Genomic DNA, 9,054 nt, shown 5'->3' with positions numbered 1-9,054 from the left:
GCGAATCCCAGCCCGTCAGCGAGTCACTCTTTGGCTGTGCTTCTCAGGAGTCCTGCTTTCTCTGCCTCAAGAGTTTGGGGGATCAAATCAGGGTCTTCACGCAGGCTTCTGGCTCCAGAAGCTCACTGTTCAACTGCCATATCCTCTTAGCAGGATAACTGGGGGCAGGAGAGGAAAGGAAGAAGACTCGGGAAATGTGCTTGCCTCCTGGGAAGGAGGAGACCCTGGACGCTGCACCGGGCTGGGAGCCCAAAGGCTGGGTGTGATGCAGGCACCAGAGGAGCAGATGGCAGAAACCCTCCGCGCAAAGCTGAGGACTTGGGCATCCAAATGAGACAGTCTCCTCTTCCTGATCGCATTATTCTCCTCCTGGAAAGGTTTTTTTGTACATCTTGAGTTCAAAGGAGGGTTTTGGGCAAAAGAGAGGCTGTCCCATCCCCAAAGCGGGTACTTGTCGGAACGTGTGATTTGCCGAGTGTCGACGGGGAAGGGCAAGGAGTCCTGGACCGACGTCCCTAAAGTCCTGAGGCAATAGCAGGGCACCCGCTCTGAGTCAGAGGAAGGGCATGCTTCTACTATGACCAGCTCCTCCAGTACCGTGTCTTTCTCCTTCCCACGTCCCTCGGCTGAGAAGCAGGTGTGGTCCATTGCGGCAGGTTTACATCAACGAAAATCACATTCCTGGGCGCCTTGATTCTTTGACATATGCAGTTTCTGAGGCTGAATGACCCCTGACCTCTGGCCAGTCCCTGTTTACTCCTCTGCACAATCCACTCATCCATCAGGGAGTGGCCATGCCCTTGGGAGGCGCCTCCAGCTCAGCCCCAGGGGCAGCCTTGCAGGGGTCCAGGGGCGCACAGGTTGCCCGATGCTGGTGCCCAGAGCATCCTCGAGGGCGCTTGCTGGGCGCCTGCTCATATGAACCCACCCCACCCCCGCCCACCTACCTCCGTGTCAGCGGCCTGGTTGCATTCATTCATTCATTCATTCATTTGGGGGGATAGGTACCGTACGTCCCCAGTGCCAGGCTTTGCCAGGTGTCGGGGATGTGATGGGAGGTAAACCAGGCACAATCCCATCCCTGATGGAGCTCACCTTTTGGTGAGAAGAGATGTCAGAAGCAAACAAGCAAACAAACCAGGTTCTGGTGGTGGTGAGCGCCATGGAGAGCATCGAGATTGTTGGGGGCATGGGTGTTAATACCAGGGAAGCTCTCTGAAGAAGGGACACTGAGCTGAGGCCTGAGTGATGACCTGCAAGGATATTTCAGCTCTGGTCCCTGAGCAGGAGAGCCCAAAAGGAAGCCATGACGGAGGGCCAGGTCGCAGGTGTGAGGCAGAAGGCCCCAGCACTGTCCCAGCTCATCAAATACAGGTGCCTGGGACTGCCCTGGTGGGCCAGTGGTTAGGACTCCGAGCTTCCATGGCAGGGGGCATGGTTTCGATTCCTGGTCGGGGAACTAAGATCCCTTGGCCAGAAAAAGATACAGACGCCCACTGCCCAGAACATTTGCGACAGTGTACGGGCCTCTGTCCCCACCCCCCGACCCCTGAGGCACAGGGCTTTCATGGACGCCGGCATAGGTGGCATGCTGTGGACTCCCTCACAAAAGGAAAGCAAGCACGGCCTGCTCAACTGGGAAGAGAGGTCATCCCTGCGAGGACACTCCGGTAGCTCACAGTTGGTCCAATTTCCCCAGGTGACCCTCCAGTCACATCCATCACAGGATCCAAAAGACCTCAGCCAATGGAGGCAGTCAGCCAGCTCCTGTAACTGGCACCCTTGCCTCAGCTCTTGGGTGTGAACCCCACTTAGTATTTGGTCCCTTTCTCGGAAGAGGGGCTGGTTCAGGTATGGCCAGGGTCCTCGGGGCTCTGGGCTCCTGGGCCTGGCTGCCTTGCACACACTACCTTCTGGAAGTTCCCCTTCTCCCCGCCACGTGGAAAGGTGCCAGGCCACACCGTGCCTTCGCTTGGGAGCAGGGCATCTCCCTCCTGAACATCACAGGTCCACGTGCTTCCTGAGGTGATGAGTGACCTTGACTCATGTGGGTGAAATAATGGCCTTCAGTCTCAACCTTCTTGGTCACGTTGCAACACAGCCCTCTGGAAAGAAGAACTAGTTCCCAGGGCCAGCTCAGGGAATTTCAAACACCTCCCAGTCTGGGCTTACCACACTCACTGTCAAACGATCGGTCCACGTGCCAGAACCGCCCTGGCCCGCTGCCACAAAAGGTGCAATGGCAGGGCCTTGGGGAGGTAGAGGCTGGAGGACTGGGGCCGATTCCCAGCTCTCCCTTTGCTGTGTGACTTTAGACGAATAACTCAACCTCTCTGAGCTGCTGCATCTGTATCCGCATGTGAGTTGTGGGGAGAATCGAGTGAGAAAATGGCCGTGAAAGCACTTTGTTCGTTTGAATGCACCACGCCAGTGACAGTCCTTCTGTCCGGTTGAAAAATTGATCCTAATGGGTGAACTTTTGAGTTTTTACCCAAGGAGCTCTTGGGTTATGAGAAATGATATCCCTGAATCCACTTCAGTGTTTTTAGTATATCAGCAAGTAAATTTCTGGGGTAAAATCCAAAATATAAACTCCATGCCACATTGTAGAGCATTATGATAAGATGTCAGGAGATCCCCATAGATGTAAACATCATAATATATTCTTTGCTCCAAAATAATTCCTTGCAGACCCAGAATTGGAACTTCCATGGCACTACTGGCTATGAGTTGACCCTGCAATGAGATACAGTATTGGGGCCCAATAGGGCCTTAGGCTGTCTTCTCTGAAACAAGTCTTTTTGTAGCTTACAATTTATACTATGAGAGAAGAATGAACAAGTTCTTCGAAGCTACATGCTTTGGAGTTGCACAAAGAATCCTGCCCTCCTGGTCAATGACCCTTGCTGCTCACATGGGTCCATGTTCCTCAAATGCCTCTCCTTAGAAGAAATTGCTAAACTTTCACCATTCCATTTTATCAACCAAAAGAGAGGCAAGACTCAGGTCCTTCCTCACCCACAGGTAATAACATCAGCCTAATTATGATGCCCAAGGACAAATGACCAAGGATGTGGCTGTGAACAGAGGTGGGCTGGACAGGAAGGGACAAGCAGGCTGGGTCTGCAGAAGGCTGTTCACCACATCACACACACCAGTCTTGGCTAGTCTCCTGCCCCAGCAGTAGGAGAGACCTCCCCCACATCAGAAAGTAGGAATCTGATCCTCCTTGAAAAATACGGGGTGTGAGGGACTTCCCTGGTGGTCCAGTGGTTAAGACTCCGTGCTTCCACTGCAGGGGGCCCGGGTTCGATCCCTGGTCAGAGAGCTAAGATCCCGCACGCCACGTGCAGTGTGCCCCCCCACAAAAAACCAATATGTATATATATGTGTGTGTGTGTGTGTGTATATACATATGGGGAGTGAGCACTGGAAGGCTCCAGTAAATTCAAAACCAACTGCAGTAGAACCGTCCATCTTTCTTCTCCATGATCTCAGAGGGAGAGTTTAGAAACGCCAATACCCAAGCCCCACTTGCAGCCAGCTAGAAGGTGGCATCTCAAACGCCCCACGTCCAAGACCATCCTCTTCGTTTCCCCTCTCCATGTGCTCTTCCTAAGTCCTCCCCATCTCCATCCATGGCTCCATGCTCCAGCTCCAGCAAACACCCAGAAGTCATCCTTAATTCCTCCCTCCTTCGTGCCCCGTGTCCTGTCCATCACAATCGTTATCACTTCTCACGGTCTTGTGAAACTACAGTTTGCTTGGAAAACACTCTGAGCAACTTGGGTAAAGGTGCCTGTGGTTCAGATGACATACTGCCTCTCCAAGAAATCCGGGCTCACGTACTCCTTCCCCTCGCCCGGTCCCCTGGCCAACGACCGGCTTACTCCCAGCGTCGCCTCTTGCAGTGTCTTTCTCCCTAACCTGTGAACAGGCCACCCTCATTTCCCTGTTGGGGCCTCTGCCCGGCTGCCCCCTCCCTCTGGAATGCTCGTCCCAGGTCTGGCCCTTCCCCATCATTTGGGATGAGCTCACGTAGACTGCTCTGCTCCCCTAACTAAAGTCGGTCCTCCCCTCGCAGCCTCCCCTCCAGCCCATCTCTGTTACATCATGCATTTTTATTTTCCTTTTCATTTGATGTGTTATCTGTCTCCTGTGAGCCCCATAAGCCAGGGACCATGACTGCCTCATTCACCACCGTATCCCTGGCACCTGGAGCCATTCCTGGGCCAGCACGGGCTGCTCAAAAAGTACTTAATCACCACCTCTGAGAGCCCAGTAACTTCGAGCAGACTGGGCTTGGTACAGTACACTGACACTTCCTGGGGTCACCAACAGCCAGTGTCAACACCTCAGACCACAGGGCTGCGACCGAGTTCCCGGGGTGGCCGCCAAGGCCCGTCAGTGCTGAGGAGAAGCCCTGAGCCTCCCCCACCCCCGGCCTCCTTCTCTGCGGGGGCGGCCCCGCCCTCCAGGAGTCAGGCCGCCCACGCCCCAGAGCCCTAGGGAGGAGAGCACCCTTCTCCCCTTCTTGGCCTCACCACCCAGCCGGGCAAGCCTTGCCATTTCCCCATCTATAAGACAGGGACAAAGAATGCTTTGTCACCCCACCTACTTCTCACGGTCTTGTGAAACTACAGTTTGCTTGGAAAACACTCTGAGCAACTTGGGTAAAGGTGCCTGTGGTTCAGATGACGTTGCTGTATTCGGTCCAGGCCCGGGGCCCTCCAACTCATCATCCGGTCACCGCCTTGCCTGCCTGAGGGATGGGAGGCGCGCAGCCTCTCCTGTGTCACCAGGCCTGTGTCACCAAGCCTACTAGCCACACTGTGGTCCCAGAATAAGCCCAGGAGGTACGTGTGCATTCCTGGGGCCACCTGACCCACTGATTTCAGCAGAATATGAGCTCTCCGTGGGCCTGGACATTGGCCACCGAGTGCCCAGCCTGCCCTGTTGTCAGGAAGGAGAGCCAAGGGTTACCTGGGGATAACCTGCCCGGGCTCTGGCCACGTGGGGTGGGGCTGAGGCCTCGGTGCCAGCCTCTCAGGCCAGGAGCCGGGAACAGAGGAACTCGGTCTTGGCCCCGGGCCTGGGAAGGACAGAGCGCAGCCTGCAGGCACTCAGGTGCCCCTCGTCGGCTGCAGATGCAGCGGCCACCACGTTGCCATGACAACCATACTTGGCAACCATCTCTCTGCCCACCCCCCCACCCCCCACGGAGGGGACGACCCCCGGCACTGACCAGGCATTTCCTGGAGCAGCTTGAGGTTGATGATGGAGAAAGGCCAAGGGCTGGGCAGTATGAGGGGACAAGGAACACACCTGCCGTTCAGCCAACAGTCCGGCCTTCACTCCCGACTGGATGTTGGACTCAGCGCCCCCAGATCTCTCTCCCTGCAGCCTCCACCCAGGGGCTGCTGCTTCCCTAAAGCGGGTGGCAAGGCGTTTAGCAGACGGTGAACAACAAGACAGCATGTACATTTAATTATAACTCTCCCGGATAGGAAGGGCTGGCTATATACAGTATGTCTGCCTGTTACTAATTATATTTATTTTCAAATGAGGGGGGCGGCGGGGAGGGGGATCTTCTGAAGATGAGTCAGAAAAAAAACCCTTCGGTGTTATGAAAGCAGAGCCATGTCTCCCAAGGGTGTCTGTAACACGTGGCTGTCACCGCCTGACAACGGAAAACCTGAGCTGAGCCAGCTACACTGCTGAAGACGGCGCGACGGCTCTCCTCGCCCCGGGGCCCCTCAAGTGGGCGCCTGAGCAGCTGAAAGGCCTTCTCTCCGCCGGAGAGCCCGACGGCTGGCTGGGCCTCCTCCCTCCTGCAAAGACAGGGCCATGCAAGCGTCTGCTGTCACCTCAACTGGGAGGCAGCGTTCCAGCTGAAACACAGGAAAGACTTTTTTCCTCATCAAAGGAAAAGCATTCTGCCCAGATGGCCGAAATGAAAAGACTTCAATTTCAATCCCCACACAGCCCACGATGTTATTTCTAACAACACCGTGAACACCTAGAAACCCAAGATAGTCACCCCCATGCCTGGCAGAAGCCGGCCACACTATGGAGGCGGTCAGAGCGCTGGGCTGTCTGACCAGTGGACGCGGGCCACACACACGTGTGCACTCCCCTCCGTGTCCGTGTGTGAGGTGCACACGGGCGTTTGGGGCAGGGGTGTTCCTCGGGCCCCATCAGCTCCTCCGACTTTAAGGCGCTCGGCTGCCCTGCCTTCTCGCCACACGTACACCGTGGAGTGAGGAACAAAGGGGACCCAAGGCGACACATCCGCCCAGGGGAGCCGTTCAAAGCCATAGCATTCAGAACGGGTTTTCCAATAATTTTTAAAATAGTCACACTTGTTTTGTTTGCTTTCTTCCAGGAAGGCTGCACTGTTTTGGAAAAGGAGGGGGAGGACAAAAAAAAAGAAAAAAATGTGAGTTCATTTCCTGAGTCTTTTAAATATTTCTCCGTAGACAGAGCACTGAGAAGCCGGGACCAGAGGGCAAGGCGGGCTCCGGGGCGGCGGCACACCTGAGGTGCAGAGCGGAACTTGGTCCCCACCCATGCTCTTAACGGGCCGTCGGCGGGGAAACCAGATTCAGCGACAGGGGGTGTGGAAGGACCTGGGGGGGCAGATCTCCAGAAATGTCATTAAGGCAAGCTGTTCTTGGAATGGGTCTCCCTGTTTGTCCAGGCAAAGTTGGATGATTAACTCAGTTTATCTGAAGGCGGAGGCAGAAAATGGACCCAGTGACTGATAAATCAGGGAGGCAGGAGGGAGTTACGGGCGCAGCCAACGCTTGTCGGAGTGCTTTTCACACATGCTATTTTACCCCACGAGCAGTGGCACTGTGCCCGTTCCACAGGGGAGGCTCTGGCGGGTACGCAGCGGATCCGAGGGCATCCTACCCTCTGCCCCAGACTAAGCCATCTTCCCCGGGTGGCTCTCTGAGCCCTCTGTCCCTTTCCTTCAGGGCTGTAGCTGGCATCATGTGCAAATGGCACTGCGGGGTGAGCTGGCCTGCGTCTGTTTCTCTGCCCCACTAGGATAAAAACTCCACGAGGACAAGGACGCGCCTTCTCACCGGCGTGTGTGGGACCAGCACAGAGCCGCGAGCACAGCAGCCCTGCCGTGTGTATTTCTCGGATGAGTGAAGGAATGAATGAATGAACCAAAAACTTCCGCCTGAAAGGAGGAGAGAAGGCCCAGGAGAGACGCATGGCAACTCCGAGCGTGCCAGCTGTGACACAGCTGGGTTCATTTTGAAACCAGTGGCAGCAGCCAGCCCACACTGAGCCTCCACGGCCAGGGGGCCCGGCTGCTGGGCCTGGGGCAGCTCTGCCCTTCCTGTCAAGGTTCTGTGCAGCGTGGGCAAGGCATGGACCCCCGGGCGGCAGATGGGGGCCAACACCCTTGGGACGGATGGACACTCAGGACCCGGGAGAGCTGCACTTTATCCTAAAGGCATCCTGGCAATTCAGGGGCCGAGCCTGGAATCAGATCTGTCAGTCCTGCCCGTAAAGTCCCTGATGGGCTCATGGACTGAAGCAATGATCTGGTTTTCAGAGCAATGGTCCCAGTGCCAGTTGAGCCGCACAAAGATGACCCACAGGCTCAAAGTTTCAGGGCCTGGCTACTGAGAAAGCCTCCCCGCTCTGCAGCCCAGCTTCCCCTGCTCTCCTCCGAGACCCCAAGGCGGATTCAGTGACAGTGAGACTGACTGAGGGAAAGAAAAAGGGACAGGACAGAAAGACATGTAAAAAATGGGGACCCCGTGAGGCAGGGGACCTCTGAAGGCTGGTCCACTGCTGTGTCTTTTATCCTGGTTCTACACACAAGCATCTGTAAGCGCTGTTTGCACCCCTGGCTTTGCCTTCAAACCAGGACTTCTGGGGAAACACAGGGCCCAGCACTTGAAGGCTCCCAGCCCACCAATGATGCCAGGTGGGGAAACCCCAGCACAACCCACCTCTGTGTGGCACAGAGGTACCCACCGGACTGTCACCACCCCGGGGTCTGCAGCTCCTTCAAGGAGATGGGAGGGGGCACTGGGCAGTCCCAGCCTCCAATGGCCAATTCCTCTCCTTTGCCTCTAACTTTCTGATTCTGCTGGGTTGAAGTTTATGAGAAAATGGATCCAGCCATTTCTAGGGGAAAGAAAAGTGAGGAGCTGGTATCGAAATCACCCTTCAATATGACCACATTCTGTTCCCGGGTCACACAAAGTAACTGTTGAAAAGCCTCCTGCCCCCTTATAGGTGGCCCTTTGGAGCCGAGGCAGAAGTTACTCTGCTGCCTTGTGGGCATGACGAAGCATAACACAGCAGAGAAGACCCGAGATGCCAGGACCGGCTCGTGTGGGCTGTATCCCACCACCATGCTCTCCAAAGGGCCATTTGGCTCCAATGTATCATATGACTTGTTCTTAGAGTTACATTTTAACTGACAAAGTTTAACAACAACTATGACTTATGGCCTTCTAAAATTGGCAGCAGAAAAATGAACTGAGGAAGTAATGGAAAAAACCACAAGTGAAGCCACTCTGTATTATGCACAATTTCTGTTGTGTTTTTTCTTCCTTTCCAAGCATGTGTGTGTGTGTGTGTGTTTTCGAATGGTAGAAAATATTTTCCAGATACGCTGCCCTGGCTTTCCCAAGCACATATTTATGCCAAGTTTATAAAAAGCAGCTGCAGACAGGGTTGACCGAAAGGATTGCTCTGCTGTCTGGCTTCCAGAAGGTGCTTAGGTCCTCAGCCTGTCACCAGGACACAGACTTACCGCCTAAAACTCACCTTCTGTGTCGTGCACCTGAAAGAGGACAAAGCCACGGGGCGGTGTGACCTGGAGGGACATGGGGCCCCTGCGGTTCTAGGTGTTCACATCCCACTTTTGATTTGCAAGGTGCTTTAGTGACCTGTGCTTTATCATTTTTAGTCATTCGAAATCCCCACGCAGACACAAAAAGGAAAGTGTTCGGAGGCGCATCTCACAAACGTCTGGGTGGCTCAGGGGTGGGCGGCGCAGCGATGGGAAGGCCCATCAGC

This window comes from Phocoena phocoena, chromosome 16 (genome assembly GCF_963924675.1).
Source record: "Phocoena phocoena chromosome 16, mPhoPho1.1, whole genome shotgun sequence".
In the NCBI taxonomy this organism is placed as follows: Eukaryota; Metazoa; Chordata; class Mammalia; order Artiodactyla; family Phocoenidae; genus Phocoena; species Phocoena phocoena.
Note: the sequence above shows the minus strand (reverse complement) of the source record.